Below are 17,381 nucleotides of genomic sequence, written 5' to 3' on the forward strand. Positions count from 1 at the left end.
GATACCCATATAAAAATAGTCCTAGCCGGAATAATATGTTTTTCACTTAAAGTCCCTTGGATTATCCTATAAATGTGATTTAATAACGCGGAAATAATTTCTTTTTATGTATCATTTAAGTTGCACTGTCTACCACAAGTGTATACAGACAATTTTATGTGTCGCGTATAAATTTCAGGTTAAAGATGGCGATTGAAAATAGTCCGGGTCAAATTATGCAAATTGTTTGCAAACTTTGATAAATGCTTCCAAATATCTGGTTCGTCAATTCAAAATAAAACGAAAACAGTAAACCATATGTATTGCATGCGGGTGAGAATGACAAAAAACGTTCAAGAAATATGTTTTAACTGATGTATTTGTATGCCACATTGATAAATTCAGCCCGTGAACTTCGGTGGATGCTGTTTGACCAATGGACTGCGAGGTCAGCGGCTGAGCTGTCAATCATTATCATTTTGTTCTCTTATGAATTAAATACGTGAAGGTCAAACCAGCAGCGAAGTTGGAGGGCGTGACGTCACATAAATTATTACAATGAATGAATAGCATATGCCTGCTGGATAGTAACATAGTCTTCAGATATCTTTGCAACCAATAGTAGTGTAACCAAACGCAAAGTTGCAACACGCGTATTGCTGCCAAATAATGCTCACTGCTATTCATATTAACACTTGGTGCTTACAGTACGCTACATATTATTGGTGCGAAGGTTGAATCACTCACTGCATGAGTTGTAGATTAAAGCGTAGATTACAAATGTATCAACCAGTTTTACATCATTTTCGAAGACGCTTACTGTATGAATTTGATTAGACGGTTCCTCCAATTTAGGAACAATACATCAAAGATCGATCAATATGATATATGTTTGAACAAATTTATAAACATATGTAACAGCCTAGTATTAAAACGTCTGTACATAGAAAAAAACACACAATAATACATAAATTTAACATATTTCAAACAATGATTATGTTCTGTTATTCATTTAATGTTTTATCTTTTGATCTGTTTATTTATTTTTATTCTCCAGTCAGGAATCAATCTTCTAGATGAATAAATACCATACATGTAAAAATCACCGTGCACATGATAAACTTCATTAATGTAATTCAAATTATAAAGACGACTCATACAGTCAGTTATGCAAACAATTCACCGCTCATGAACTAATTAATACTGATATTTTCCACTGTGAACATTTTTCCAGCAATCCAAGAGAGACAACTATGTTAGTTAGATGTTTTGAGCAGTATTATTGTGCATTTACATTTCCGCCGAATATTTTGTATGATCGTATATTGAAAAAAAAAAATAAGGAATATGATCAGAGTCGTGTAAAACAACAAATAAATCAAACAAGAGGGCAACGATGGCCCTATATCGCTCAACTGTATTACTGGAGCGGGCGTTGCCACAATATGATGTCATAAAACCAGAAATAATATTTTGTGAAAGTTATTATGTTATGTTATTCAATTTGATACATTTCAGCAACACCCTTAGTCTGGGCTATTTTTGACACCAGGAGCATGATTTAAACAAATAAACTTAGAAGAGGACCATTATATGATTGCATACTAGTCACACGTAATAACTATTTGCTGTGTTTTTTTAAAAGTTAATCACTATAAAGTTTATATAGATAATGTGATTCTTGAGGCGAGGCCAGTTTGACTGAAAGGGTTTGCTTTTTTTAAGGATAAGGGGTATTTTATCACTTCACGATGTTACATACAAAATATTTACATTTTTACCCATGCCGTTTCAGAGAAGAAGATCCTGTGTTGTTTAATAACGACATAAATCGGTCAATACAAGTTGTACTGGACAACACTTATATAGAATTCCAAATATCAAGTTGTACTGGACAACACTCTGATATACAATTCCAAATATCAAGTTGTACTGGACAACACTTATATACAATTCCAAATACAAGTTGTACTGGACACCACTCTGATATACAATTCCAAATATCAAGGCTGTGTGACTTACTCACGCTGGTAATGCGGATACGTTTGATAACGGGTGGAACTTCGATAACAGAGAACAACAAAAGCCACGCGGTAGTGGGGAGTTCTTCAGCTTTTTCGCATTTATTTTCTGTTCCTTTGGTTTTCGGACACGGAACATTGCTTGTTCGATTAATGGTATATAGCACTAAGTATTGCGAAGAAAGAAATTCATGGAAAGCGGTTGATTATATGAAAAAAGACGATACAATTCCATCGAAAATCATCATGAAGTGGATATAAGAACATATTTCAACTAAATAAAGACACTTAAAAATAAATCAAGAACGTGTTCACTCTACCAATTACAAGATCAAAATGTCTGTTAATACTGTTGCAGCTTTTTAAATGTGTAGTTCACTGACGTATTTGAGGAATTTTCCAATTTTACAGAGTCGAATGCCACATTGTCATGGCCACTTCTTGAGCCGATCATCTAAATTACAATGGCACTTCAGTTCCTGATCACCCGACACTTTTTTACCGATATAATAGACAATTTTGAGTGAACCAGAAATGCAAAATTCGCGGTTGAAAACTTATATAGAAAGCATGTAGTACTTAACAATTTCTGGACTGACGTAAATTAAAAATTAAATTAAAGTAATTTCTTCAATTTTTCTTATCCTTTTAGAACATGAGCATGATTTTGTTTTTCATGGCATATTCAATTAAGACACGACATTTCGAGGATTAAAATATGACCATTAGATCTACAGCGTGAAGTTTCAATATATTTTTCTTATATCGATTGTAACGCTGAAGCTTATTTATCCCATCATCAGACGTGCATTGTCGAAATAAACCACTGTGGAATAAATTTATCTTTATTTCAGCAGTGCTGAAATATAGCTGTCACGTGCGGCGAAGAATGTTCATATTACTCGGAATCAACTATAAAGTAATCATTTTTAGTAAAATCGAATCAGATTTAACAAAACAAACAATTTGATACCAAGATGTAATATAGTTTTTACACATAATGCAACTCAAAAAGCAAATAAACATTATTTACAAATATTAAGTGCGCGTACTCGTGACGTCATTATTAATACGTCATACGACACAATGCATGTTGTTTCACGCTAAAGATGCAGTTGTTTAGTGTCTTTTTTTCATTATTTCTTAAAAATCGGGGACGTAGAGGTATGATAAACGAAAAACAGGTTGGTTACTGATCTTTTTGTAATGTATTAGGCTCGACACGATTAAAATAATGAAACAATGTTTGCTTAAAATATCTTTTGGATTTTCCGTCTAGTTCGATTTTCCTATTCTACTGTATGTTTAAAGAAATAATTTACGACTAAGAAAATTGATGGGATAAATCGAATACTAGGTCGGTGCCGAATAAAGCAAAGTTTATCTTGCTCGGCACGAAAATCTGAACCACTCGCCAAGGCTCGTGGTTCAGATTTTCTAAGCATCGCAAAATAAACTTTGCTTTATTCGGCACCGACCTAGTATTCTCTATATACACTCCTGTGGATGTCTCCTTCTTTGGTACTGCACCGTAGTGCTCTCGCAGGTCTACAACATATCAGAATGCCAGATTTGTTAAACGTCTCCATTATCCGGCGTGCCCTTCTTAAAGTGTCTACAACATCATGCATACCACCTTTTAAAACATTCTTTGTCTTCGTTCATATTTCATTATTAAAACTTCAGTATTTTAAGCAAATTAATTAATCTACATGCTGGAATAGCAAACACCTTGGTAAGAATAGTAACAATATAAACACGGCTATTGCCAAGCAATATATGTCCCCTACCGGCTCCACCATTGTCAGAAATTCCATCATTGTCAGAATGTTTTTTTTATTTGTTTCCATAGCAACCATAATTTTTGACGTAGGAACAAATTGAAATGACGTGCATAATGTCCATATTGCAATCTATCCATGTTTCAAGTTTCATGAAAAAATATGAAGAACTTTCAAAGTTATCGCAGGATCCAGAAAACTACCATTTTCAGCAGTATTTCTAGTCTATTTATTGCCATAGCAACCAGAATTTTTGACGTAGGAACAAAATGAAATGACGTGCATAATGTCCATATTGCCATCTATCCATGTTTCAAGTTTCATGAAAAAATATAAAGAACTTTTAAAGTTATCGCAGGACCCAGAAAAGTGTGACAGACAGACAGACAGACTCACAGACGCACAGAACGAAAACCATAAGTCCCCTCCGGTGAAACCGGTAGGGAACAATAAACGCATTTCAAGTAGATGATAAAACTCGGGTATCAGAGTGCCCAATTTGTCGAGTCTCCGTTATCTGTCGTGCCCTTAATCGGGAATCGAAGTGTCTACAAAATCATGCATACCTCGTATTAAAATATGCTCTATCATCGTTCAATAAGTTCAGTTATTTGCCTACAAGAATAGTACACAATGGAAAAACACACACTAGAATTGCTTGTGTATTTCAACCTCCACGGAGAGATTTGACTGGTTCCGAGTATAGCTCGATATCAAATCCCTGCCGTTAGAACAATCACGCGGTGACAGCCGAGTCACGTGGTACACACATGTTCCCGTTGTTAGTTTTACTTCAAACACAAATATCAGTGTTGTTGGATAGATACTATATCAAAATAGCAAACACATAATTGTCCACTGTGAAAATTACAGCGAGCAAAAAGGTTAATGCACGCGTCATTTTGTGATCATCAGACCATCAGTTGCTAGTGGCAACACTGAGGACCAAGCTGAGATCCTTCTGTGACTCTTCAGGAAGAGCATACCACAAATAAAACATACAGTTTTTAAAGGACAAAAAGAAAGCGGAAGAGTTCAACTGTGAAGTCAGGAACAGGTTCGAGGCGCTGGCAGAGTTGGGCGAAGATACAATAGAGTTCCACTGGACAGAGATACAGGAGACCTTGAAGGATGCATGCACCAAAGTTCTGGGGAAGAAAATGAGGGAGCAAAAGAAATGGATGACGAAGGGAACATGGGAGAAGATAGAGAAGAGGAGGGAGCTGAAACAGAAAATCAACAGATGCGGTGACCAACAACTGAAAACCGACCTCAGAGCACAATATTGGGAGGCAAACTGGGAAGTGAAGAAGAGCACACGACATGACAAAAGGCAATTTGTACACAACTTGACAGTAGGCAGAAACAGCAGCTAAGCAGAACAACATGAAGAGAGTCTACGAGATTACCCGGGCCTTATCAGGGAAGAGTTTCAATCCGAGTAAGCCAGTCAAGGACAGAAATGGGAAAATCATCACAAGTTATGAGGGGCAAAGGAAAAGATGGACGGAACATTTTGAAGAAATTCTCAACAGACCACCGCCGCAAACAGTTCCTGACAAACCACCAGCAGAAGAACCCCTATGCATCAACACAAATCCACCAACCAAGGCAGAACTCATCAAAACCATCAGGTCCCTAAAAAATGGCACGGCACCAGGCCCTGACGGCATCCCCCCGGAAGCCCTAAAGACAGATGCGACAACAGCAGCAGAAATGTTGCACCCCTTCTTGGCGAAGATATGGGGGGCAGGAGAAAGTGCCAGCTGACTGGAAGCTTGGGTACTTGGTAAAGCTTCCCAAGAAAGGTGACGTTTCTCAGTGCGAAAACTTGCGTGGAATCATGCTGCTGTCCATCCCCAGGATGGTGCTGACCAGAATCATCATAGAGAGACTGAAGGAGGCTTTAGGCAATAGGCTGAAACAGAACAAGCAGGATTTTAACAAGAACGATCATGTACAGACTATATCGCCACTCTGCGTATCATCATAGAGCAATCCATCGAATGGCAGTCCCCTTTGTACACGACCTTCGTTGACTTAGAAAAAAACGTTTGACAGCGTCGACAGGGATACCATCTGGAAGTTGATGCAGCACTCCCGCAAAAGCTCATAAACATCATCCAGCAGCTTTATGAGGACTCATTTTGCCAGGTCATCCACAATGGGAAGATAACAGACCCCTTCACAGTAAAGACAGGAGTGAGGCAAGGTTGTATGCTCTCGCCGACAATTTTCCTGATCGTCATAGACTGGATCATGAGAAGAACCAAAAAAAGGCAGCAACACTGGCATCCTGGCATCCAATGGACCTTTACCAAACACCTAGAGGACCTAGATTTTGCGGACGACGTCGGCCTCCTTTCACACAAGCAACAGCATCCACAGCCCAAGGGTCGGATTATCAAAGCAAGGGTAGCTTTCAACATCCTGCGTCCCATCTGGTACTCCAAGGCCTTATCCCAGCGCAGCAAAGTCCACATGTTTAACACCAACGTGAAAGCAGTCCTCCTCTATGGGTCCGAAACATGGCGGATAATCTCACGTGAAGCAGACGATATTGTTTGCGTTGATGTCAAGTTTGAGACGAGCATAAGTCGATGTTCAGACGTGGCGGGACGCGGGCAAAATTCGGAGCGGCGTTGAACGCGTGAAAAAGTTCTAAAAACTTTACACCGCGGACAACCACTGGTGATACACGTGGTAAAGACGTGCATCACACGGGATCATTCGTGTTTCGGCAGTTCGGAAGACGCAGTAAGACGAGAAAGGTTAGCGGGCTGTCACGCGCAGAGCACGGTCATCGGAGGGTTTCCGCGCACATAGCACTACATAAGACCGTTTAAACGACGTCTCTTGCAAGTGCTAAATACGAATATTCACTGCCTAATCACGCTTGCATCAATTCTGATTTGTGGCATATAAATACAAATTTCGTAGACTTTTACACTCTCAGTCTAGATGTATAGGGGTGAACATGAACCTTCAACGCCATGATATTCTCGTCTTTATGCTCCAGCACCAGCAAAACCAACAGATACAGGCCCAACATATCCTTGCTTAGAGAAGTAGAAGAAGGAGAAAAAGAGTGGAGCGGAATATCTGGGATGGTAACTGGATTGCGAGGAGACATCTGCTGGGGCTTTACGACTGTCTCATGGTTGAGCTGCGTAACGAAGATTCAAGAGCTTTTCAGAACTGTATGAGGGTGCCTCCTGCGATGTACGATGAAATTGTGCAGAGACTGACGCCTACCCTTACCAACGAGACATCCAACTGGAGAGCACCTCTCGCACCAGGACTCAAGGTTGCTCTCACCCTGAGGTAATTGCCTCTGGCTCAAAGTACCGTGAGATGCAATATGCTAAAGGTCCCCTACAAAACCATAAGTCTGGTTCTGTGTTAAGTCTGTGACGCCATCGTCCACGAGTATGCTCATGAGATGCTCTAATTTGCAAATGAAAAGAGAGTGAATTGATTAAAATAGCTGACCATCATTAGCAGCTTCCGCTCCTCCAGGAGCAACATGGTCAGTACCAGCCAGGACATGAACCGTTACCTTGGCCTGAGAGGCATGAAGAGCCTCATACTCAGCTGGGTCCTTGGCCTTGATCTTCTTATACTTAGGTGGCTTCTTCTTTGCAGAGGAACCCTTCTTTGTGGACATTATTTAATTGAGAACAGTGAACGAATTAAGATCGGCAAATGTGAGGACCGCTTTATATGTGGCAAGCTTCCGACGACGAGGCCGAGTCGTTACTGGACAGTGCTATGGCTGTGGAATACCCGTTTAACGATATTATTCAACATGTGATCAGCCGTGCTTCAGACGCGTTAAGGCCGCGGCTAGCCGTGGTAACATGTCTCTTTATCCCCGCGTTAAAACACGCACAAACGTATTTTATTTCTAACCTTACCATACCCGTTGCCAGCGTTCGCACCCAATGTTTTTTTGACAAGTAAAAAAATGTGTACTATAAGTTGCACCCAACTTTATTCGACGCAAAAAATGTTATTTATCTTTCATGGAATCCAGTGAGTCTTCGTATTTAAGCGTTACAATAATGTTAAATTCAATAGGCTACCGACAGGTCACCATATAATTAAATTTCTCTATAAAGTCATTTTCGAGATAGACCGTGATTTTTATTTACAATTTTTAACCGCAGAATTGCTGAAATTTTTAACCGCAGAATTGCTGAAATCAATAGAAGTTTTGACAGCAACATGTGAGAAGATCTATGCTGTTAAAATGAATTTAAACCGTTATGACATTTGATCAGGTGTACGTTAATATTTAATGTTTATTAATTGTGACGGGTCTTGAGCATAATGGGCAAATACGTCCTTTTTTTAAATATCCTGGGTATACACTGTTAAGGATTTTGAGACCAAAGGGCCAGTAGTTTGTGGTTATAGGGTCTTTATGCCTTAAGTTTTGTTTATGTTTCTGAAATTCGTTTAAAAAACAGATAACTAATTTGTTAAAAATAGTTGACAAAAGTAAAAGTTACCAGTTATACCATTATACCATATCGTTTCTGTTTAGTATTTAGGGTGCAGAATAAGCCTGATTTTCAGGTATTTACACACGGGCTGGACAGAATGTAAACACACCGTTCAGAACTTTATTTTTACAAATATGTCACGTTATTGAAATACATGTGCAAAAATCTTTAGTGCATAAACGACAGTTTTTTTGTGCAGTTTGTACCAATCCTCGAGAAAATGTCTAAAATCGGTGATAACAATTCAATTTGCATGGAGGATATTTGTGCAGTATAAATGATTTTTTTTTTAAAAAGGAACACATGCTTATTATATGAAGAAATTCTGATGCATTTTACATTGACATAAGTAGCTTTAAAATCTATATTTTATGCACTAATTGAAATTCTTAAGAAAAAATTGTTTTACAAAGCAGCACTTACCGGTGTGTTGACTTCCATTAACAAAGTCACACGATCCTGCACCCTAGTATTGATACACATTAGAGAAGACCCAGTTTTGTTAAACAGTGTTTGTTGTACAATACACTATTAGCACGTTTAGAGCAATGCTAGGCCTCTTGTACTATCCATAGTAGCAGACAAACAATTGTTTTGAAAAAAGTCAAATATTTCCTTTTAATTTGCTTGACTTATGAATGGTAAAATTTTACTGAATATGGTCAATGAAAGGGAAAATTCATATAAAAATGCTCCATAACTTCAGTCTCTAAATACAGATAAAAGTCACCAGAATGTAGTGTTTTACGTTTCATTTTCAAAATGTTTCTAGGGGGAGGACCTTCAAACCCCCGATTGCAGGAGGGGAACACCCCCTCCCGCACCTACCCCCTTCGCCACTTCGTTGCTCAATAACATTCGTTGATGGGAAAATTCGCACCCCCCCCTTTTCAAAACCCTGGCTACGGGCCTGCTTACACGCGGCTGGAAGTGGTAAGCCGTGCCTAGGCATTGTTTCAGCAATGGAACAGACGCCAACGACAAGACCAAGTACAAAGCTCAGCCAAGCCAAGACCAGACATTACCACTAACGAACACGTCCACCCGATTTCCCAAACTGTGTTTACGTGATTGAGCCGTAATGCGCTGTGTGACCGGGCCTTAAGGCTGCCAACTTCGGCGTCTTTTGGCGTTTTCACGACTACAATACAGCGTCCTTGGGGATCCTATTGTTTCACGAATTGATTTTAGAACGCAATTAGATAGCCAGTTTGGTTAAAAAAAAACAACAACATGCATTGGTCGGATCCGAACGTGTGCTTACTTAATGAATCTAAGGAATAGGCACATACCTTAAGTGTCAATTGCTAGCGACATCGTTACTGCATTCTACACGTCGTCTTAATGGGATGATTATTATTTGGCCAATTGATTAAAACACTTTTATACACGTATAGTTGGTCACTGTAATGTTCACACAAACATGCACAAAACTCGCACGTAGGCAGGGTTTTGAAAAGGGATGCGACATTTTCCTAGAAAATTTTGAAAATGAAACGTAAAATCCTGCATTCTGGTGTCTTTTTATCTGTATTTAGAGACTGAAGTTATAGAGCATTTTTATATGAAATTTCACTTTCATTGACCATACTCAGTAACTGATGTACATGAATTTGATATAACATGCATGATTTCCCCACTACCGTTTTTCAATAACCACCTTTTTCGATCAGTCACGGAAATACACTACGTTATACGGTGTTTAACCCGACATTAGTATGCGCGCACACACCGTGTTTACATATGCAACAACAAATTTATAGAATGTAAAATCAGCAATAAGAACAGTATAAATATCATTTTTTATTGGAATCTTGGAATCTTGATAAAGTTGGTGTATTTTACCATTCCAAAAAAATCGACCATTCTCAAACACGCAAATCAAAAGGAAATATTTGACTTTTTTTCAAAACAATTGTTTGTCTGCTACTATTGATAGTACCATATGCATAGCATTGCTCTAAACATGCTAATAGTGCATTGTACAACTAACACTGATTAACAACACTTTGTCTTCTCTAATCTGTATCAATACTAAACATAAATCAAAATGGTATAACTGGTTACTTTAATTCTTTTAAAACTTTTTTTTTACCAATTTTTATCTATTTCTACAAGAATTTCAGAAACACATAACAAATAAGGCTTCATAAAGACCCTTTAATCATAAACTGCTGGCCCTATTGCCTCAAAATTCTTAACAAAAAGATGGACTTATTTGCACATTATGCTCAAGATCCGTCACAGTTAATGAACATTAAACGTTAACGTCCACCTGATCATATGTTATAACGTTTAAAATTCATTTTAACAACTTTTTAAAAATTGGACATATTTTCAATAGTTAAGTTTGACATAATGAAAAAATTGTGGAAAGCTCTGTATGTGGAGCTATCTTGGAAATGACTAGGAGCGAGAAATTAATTGTATGGTTACCTGTCGGTAGCCTATTGAATTCAACATTATAGTAACGCTTTAATACGAAGACTCACTGCATTCCAGGGAAAAGAGAAATAACCGTTTTTGCGTCGAATAAAGTTGGCTGCAACTTATAGTACAATTTTTTTACTCGTCAAAAAATATTGGTTGCGAACTAGCTGTATGTGCAACTACCGCCAATAATATGGCGTTGCATAAAAAGACGTTTATATTAACTGTTTTCCAAGTTTTAATTTATAATAATTATCTATAAAAAAATGTTTATATATATAGGTGTGCGTGTTACAAAGGTGGCATGCTACGAGAGCCGGTAATTAGCTACAATTTTAAACAACGAACGTTGAAATTCTAGGAAAACACTTATGGCTGAAATCGTTTTCCATGTATTGGTCATTAAAATAGAAATGAGAGTGTGCCAAAAGAATCTCGGTTTCTCTGATCTGTCCTGATTTTCGACCAGTATAGTTTCATTTTATATAAGGTTATGTATGTAAAATTATTCAATTTAATATCTCAATTCGTTCTTGTGTTAATGAGCATACATAATTTGGTTTCTATATTGAGATTACATGTGGTCCCATCAACAAAACTATCCTGAGTCCTCACTAAGGTATTGATTTTAAGTACCTGCCTTTACAACCTTATTGCAAAACCTTGATTCGTTTTCAAAACACTATGCGAAACCCCTTTTTCCATGTTTAGTGAAGTGTCCGTTTCCACATCTTACCGATCGGTAATAACAATCGGGTATCTTAATTAATATAAAGATCCATTCTATTTAATTATTATTTTAGTTCGAAGATATTTATATAGGGGGCGTAGCTAGCATTTTTTGAGCTGTAGGCCCGGAAATGATACATAAAAACGGGGGATCCGGGTGTCCTCCCCCGGAAAGTTTTTAAATCCTATAACATCTGTGGTGAGATTTAAAGCATATCTAGGCAAATAATAAGATAAAAAAATATAAGAATTTGGCCCGTTTTTCTGTGATATTTTACTGTTTTATCTCAATGTCAGAGAACTAAATTTACTGTATTATATTTATACCAGAGAACTAAATTTAAAAACAATATGGAACAGAGAAACATTTAAAAGTTTACACTCCACTTATTCACAAGTCAAACCATGGGACTTCTTTCCAATAACTGTCTGCATGTCTATAACGGCACGTTTTTGTTCGGCATCAAGGGACCGAACTGACCCGGATTCAGTCAATGGATCGGGATACGGGGGCAAGTGCTCCATTTTAATTTTCCGCGTTCATAAACATCATTCGGAATGTTTCTTAAAATCCAACGATACTCGATTACAACTTACTGGAGTGTTAAAATGGAGACAAGTAGATCTACATGTAGATCTATGTAAACTTGTAACAACAAGTCACGTGAAAAGAAGCGAGCTAGAATCTATGTACATAGAAAGAAGTAGAGTTGATAATTGGAAGATATGTCATTTGAACACGACCATATATCCCGTGCTAATCAGGGACGACACAGTCGGCTTTTATGATATATTTCGTTTCAAGAAAGTATCTTCTTATCAAAAATCAAGTTTTTGCGAAAAGTGTCGTCCCTTATTAATCTGGGACGACACTTAACGCACATGTATTAAGCACCTTTTTCACAGAGTGCCGCTCATATAAAAGTTCGATACAGTGTCTCAATGTGTAGCAGAATAATCGAACGATCATACTTCTTCAAGTAACGGAGATTTGAACCCAATTTGTCCCATGACTGATTTATGTTCACTCATGATCATCGATAATAAATATGTTCACTTGTGACTGCGTCACTCGTGAAAATATTGTATTTTCTTATCACTCTTGAAATAAACTCGATTGTCGATATTATTTACTAAAATATATTATAATCTATTTAAATGCCGTTGATCATATATTACCGCGGTTATTATTGCAACAGTTGGGAGAGATGACAGTAGTCATAAAATAATTATTGCTGTATCATTTTGTTAAAATCTGAATATGAAGTTAAGTTTTTCTCTTTAAAATGATTTCAAAATAGAAACTCCATAAACATATTACTGAAATTTCGAGAAGACATACCGTCTAATGTGATTTCATTAGCGACTTTTCCCTTATATGTATCCTGGATTAAAGACAATGTGCGGTTATAACTGTATAACAACTGTCGTATTTCCGTAGTCTTGGTCTTGGTCTAAATTAAAACCACAGAATGTAATAAATGTTTACAAGTTTTACCGCGGTTACATATTTCTAACCGCGGCTATAACCGTTGCAATTTTACAATTTCGAAGGCTCTGAATTAGTTGAATTAAACTGGGATTGAGAGGTTCGGTTTAAATGAACGGCGTTTTAGACGTTCGGTTCAGAGGACTGGCTGTGAAGCATAGTCACGTTTGCGAACTTTTAAACTTTATAAACACATATTGACTAACATGAAATAAAATAACTATGTTTGTTTTCGAGAAACATGAACCTGATATCTACAGTTCAATTACTAGTTCATGTTCTGTAATATCTGGGGGAAATATACGTTATTAAAAAGTTTACTGCCCTATAGTATTGCCATGTAGCGTCGTTTGTCGTCTGCAGCTCAGATGGATTGGTTTTCAAAACATCAACCATACGCATTATTAAATCATAAAATATGCATTAAAATTACGTAGCGAAAACATTAACGGCATTGGCAACATGGAAACCATGGTAACCAAAACAACATCTCTTGACAGTTGAAGTTGTTTTCGCAAACGTGACTTTTGTGAGGACGTAAGCATGCCTTTTTTTATGTTTGTTATGTTTTTTTTATAAATCTGGGAATGATGCAGTTTGGACGTATTATTAGTTTTGCACTTTTTTTGTCGTTTTAAAAGACTACAGCTAAGACAACTAAGGATTAACTGTTAAAACGAGAAGAAATAGAACCACACCGCAGGCTCAGTAGTTTTAATAGTGACGTCATATACAGTGGTATACGTTCAGATCTGCGCATTTCTGTAACAGCAACAAGAACAGCCAATTACAACAATAACTTCTACTACTTCTACTACTACTACTACTACTTCTTCTACTACTACTACTACTACTACTACTACTACTACTACTACTACTACTACTACTACTACTACTACTACTACTACTACTACTACAACTACCACCACCACTACTACTGCTACTACTACTACTACTACTACTACTACTACTACTACTACTACTACTACTACTACTACTACTACTACTACTACTACTACTACTACTTCTACGACACTACTACTACTACTACTACAACAACAACTACTACTACTACTACTACTACTACTACTACTACTACTACTACTACTACTACTACTACTACTACTACTACTATTACTACTACTACTACTTCTACAACTTCTACTTCTACAACTACTACTACTGATCACTGGGTCATTGTCGACCTGAAATGGCCCAAAAAAGTCAGCCGGGTGTGAGTAGAAGCCGATTCTTGTCACCCTAGGGTGACTCCATGCCGATTCATGTCATCCTGGGGTAAACGTATACCTGAGGGTGACATGAAACGAGACTGACGAGAAGGGTACTAGCAACACGCTGACGTCTACAAGGGCAAAGGTCATCGACTTTAACGTTTAGAATGTACGTCAGAATTTCGCGAAATACTGTTGTCACCCCATGTCACCCAATGAGCGCATTGGGTCATTGTCAACCTGAAATGGCTTCAAGTCAAAGGGGGTGACTAGAAGCCGATTTATGTCAAACTGGGGTGACTTCAAGCCGATTCATGTCACCCTGGGGTGACATGAAGCCGATTCTAGTCAACCCCGACTAGCGTCGGCTTGAAGTCACCCCAGGGTGACATGAATCGGCTTCTAGTCAACCCCGGGTTACTTTTGGGCCATTTCAGGTCGACAATAACCAAATGAGCACTACTACTACTACCACTTCTACTACTACTACTACTACTACTACTACTACTACTACTACTACTTCTACTACTTCTACTACTACTACTACTACTACTACTACTACTACTACTACTACTACTACTACTACTACTACTACTACTACTACTTCTACTACTACTACTACTACTAATATTACTACTACTACTACTACTACTACTACTACAACAACAACAACAACAGCAACTACTACTACTTATACTACTACTACTACTACTACTACTTCTACTATTCGAGACGGGAAGCACAGTTGAAATCGAAATAAAATTGTCAGAGATCTAGCTATTCTGAAATAAAGTATTGCGCAGGCAGAATCAGTCCAGGTGTCGGACTAAGTGTGTTTATCCACCTGAAAGAACAAGAACGTTGGTAGAAATATGCGAGAGGGGGAAAAAACTATCCTACACCAGGCAGATTTAGACAGAGCATTATTATAGCTCTCTAAAAATAGCGCGATGATCAATAAAACGGCTAAGAATAGGTTACGAGATGCGCAACAAGGAAATTGATAAACGCTTTCCAGAATTTGGAAGCCGATCAGTAAACGAGAAAAGGGGAGTGAGCAAGTTATATGTTTTTTTGTTCAAGTATCTGGGGACTAACAAGATGAGTAATAGCAACACGCTGACGTCTACAATGGCAAAGGTCATCGACTTGAACGTTTAGAATGTACGTCAGAAGTTCGCGAAATACCGTTGCCCGTGGCAACCAATGTGCGTAGGTGTTTGAAAAGGGATCGATGCTCATAGCAACCGTAGTGTGTGCCTCACTTTATTTCGAACTCTTGGTCTATGTGATTTATTGGATTAACATACATATATTGGATTTATTTATTATTTAATTCTAAAAGGTAAGGATACAGAAGAGTAACGTTTGGTTTTTAATGCATTAATTATGTTATTCTGTTTGCTCAAATTATTGTTTAGTTGCTCGAATCTCTTTTTTGCGTTTGTGCTTATATGTCTGGTTTTGATGAAGAATCTTGTAAATAAATAAGAACAAAACGGGCATACCTTCGTCTAATATGCTACTAGCACAATAGTTAAATAATCAGAAACGTATTGGTAACTTGTCTTAAATGAAAGAGTATTTATAACAAAGTCTCTCCTGATAATGTATCTTGAGTTTCATTATACCTATGTATTGCAACCTGGAACGCATACAGTTACAGCATTTGAATTTATGTACGTATCGCACACAAGCAATCTGTGACCAAGTTATTGTACGTTCAATTTTTGTAGCGGAAAATCCAATTAAAACAGGCAAATACCAAGTCATGAAAGTCGATGAATGAATCATCAGCGACGAGCAGTTTTTAACGTAGCTATATTCATTCATGTTTTACAGTGAAGGACTCATTGACAATCCATGTAGGACTTCGCGTCATTCATATTGTTTTATTTTCTTTCTCATTCATTAAACCGCCGATTTTCTATCAGCGAAGGTTTTATGAACAGTATTGGTCGATCTCAGGCGATCCGCAATCTATGACGCTGCGGCTGCTCATAGCGTTATTGCATCCGCGGAGAGCGTTGATCAATGTTACTATATGCATTGGCACCAAGACTATTTTTAGATTCGCTCACATGCCTTTGCGTTGATGGCCAATTTTATCGGGAAAAAAACGATTTGAGCTACATAGAGCTCTACAGACAAAATCGATGTTTCCAACTGGAATTTCGTGCACGTTTAAGCATTGTTCATTGATAACGCCCTTTCGTATGTATTATTAATCTTGACAATACGCGTTTATGTTAAAAGGGACATAACAATAGACATGAGTAATTTCATGTATATGAGAGCAAGTTAAAGGAAACTTATTATATGAATAAACCCTTTATGCCTAGCATCTAGAAAAAAGGCCTTGGCAAACATCGTACACCCAGATGAGACGCAGCATGATGCGGCGTCTCATCATGGTCTGCGCTGTTTGCTTAAAGGAGTTTATGTAAGAAATATGCTAAATATAGAAATAAATATACTAGACATCCCTAATTTTGGAAATAAATTGATCCAATTTAGAAGGATGGGGGAGTCCACTAGGCATAAATGGGTTAATGTCCTTACAAGCATTCGATGTCTTGTGTATATAAAAACATTGTAAAACGATTTAATAATACAAGTGCGAGCAAGTAAGCAATATATTAATTTAATCAAAGCTAAGCACATGTAATACATGCCTCGTATTATTGTGTTCGTCATGAACATGACGATGAACTGACCAAATGCTTAATTTGTATCTGTCGAATGAATCAGCCTTTCAGCTGGATTTCCGAATTAGGTAAAAATAATACCGCAGATATATGCAAATTGTGCAGTAACGCTGTTTTGGATGATTTTACATAGGGTCCCATTTAATGTGAAGTACAGAACAATTGACAAACGCACATTCTGAAAGAATAATAGCAAAGCATAAACAAACATACTAGGTCAAACAATATATGTCAAGAACATTGCATCATGTCAAAATTTCCTCGTTTCACAACTAAGTTTCATAAGATAGATACAAATGAATGCAAACAAGTTTTGATCATTAAAAATCGCGACTGCTTTACATTTTTATTTAACTTATACAAATGAATCGCCATGATAACAATTTCTTTACCATTAATTATGGCGACTACTTTAAATACATATGTCGATGAGCAATATTGGACAGTCCGTGTGGCGCCAATACCAAACTGATTGTTGACTAGCAATTAAACTGTATAACACTT

The 17,381-nt window shown here is 37.4% G+C and overlaps 1 long non-coding RNA gene across 1 annotated transcript in view; it reads left to right on the forward strand.

The window, feature by feature from the left end:
• The first annotated feature begins 15,114 nt into the window (after positions 1–15,114).
• The window catches only part of LOC127873610 (uncharacterized), a 49,636-nt gene continuing 47,369 nt past the window's right edge, over positions 15,115–17,381 (forward strand). The window contains exon 1 of the long non-coding RNA XR_008046287.1: positions 15,115–15,514. This is a non-coding gene — a long non-coding RNA (uncharacterized LOC127873610). The remainder of the gene's footprint in view (positions 15,515–17,381) is intronic.

Source organism: Dreissena polymorpha, chromosome 3 (assembly GCF_020536995.1).
Source record: "Dreissena polymorpha isolate Duluth1 chromosome 3, UMN_Dpol_1.0, whole genome shotgun sequence".
Taxonomy (NCBI): Eukaryota; Metazoa; Mollusca; class Bivalvia; order Myida; family Dreissenidae; genus Dreissena; species Dreissena polymorpha.